General features: G+C 38.1%; 1 protein-coding gene across 1 annotated transcript in view; it reads left to right on the top strand.

Annotated features, from left to right (window-relative positions):
- The window catches only part of adgrv1 (adhesion G protein-coupled receptor V1), a 101,610-nt gene that overhangs the window by 97,433 nt on the left and 3,959 nt on the right, over positions 1-218 (top strand). The gene's annotated exons all lie outside the window — the stretch shown is intronic.

The following is a 218-nucleotide window of genomic DNA, read 5'->3' as shown; positions in this document are numbered from 1 at the left end:
AGATAGATAGATAGATATGTATAGCCTATATATGTATAGCCTATATATATATTAAATCTCTCTGCTGCCATGGAAACCATTCTTTCTCTGTTGCCATTAATGTTTCATGAGCTGAGGTCCCAAACTGCTCACTGATATATCACCAACACACACACACACACACACACACAGTCATCTCCTCACTCTTTCAGATCACTGAGTAATTGCTCCTGAATAAG

The sequence above is a fragment of the Morone saxatilis genome, unplaced genomic scaffold (genome assembly GCF_004916995.1).
Source record: "Morone saxatilis isolate NCDOM2014 unplaced genomic scaffold, NCSU_SB_2.0 Contig16, whole genome shotgun sequence".
Taxonomy (NCBI): domain Eukaryota; kingdom Metazoa; phylum Chordata; class Actinopteri; family Moronidae; genus Morone; species Morone saxatilis.
Note: the sequence above shows the minus strand (reverse complement) of the source record. Positions and strands in the feature narration are given on the sequence as shown.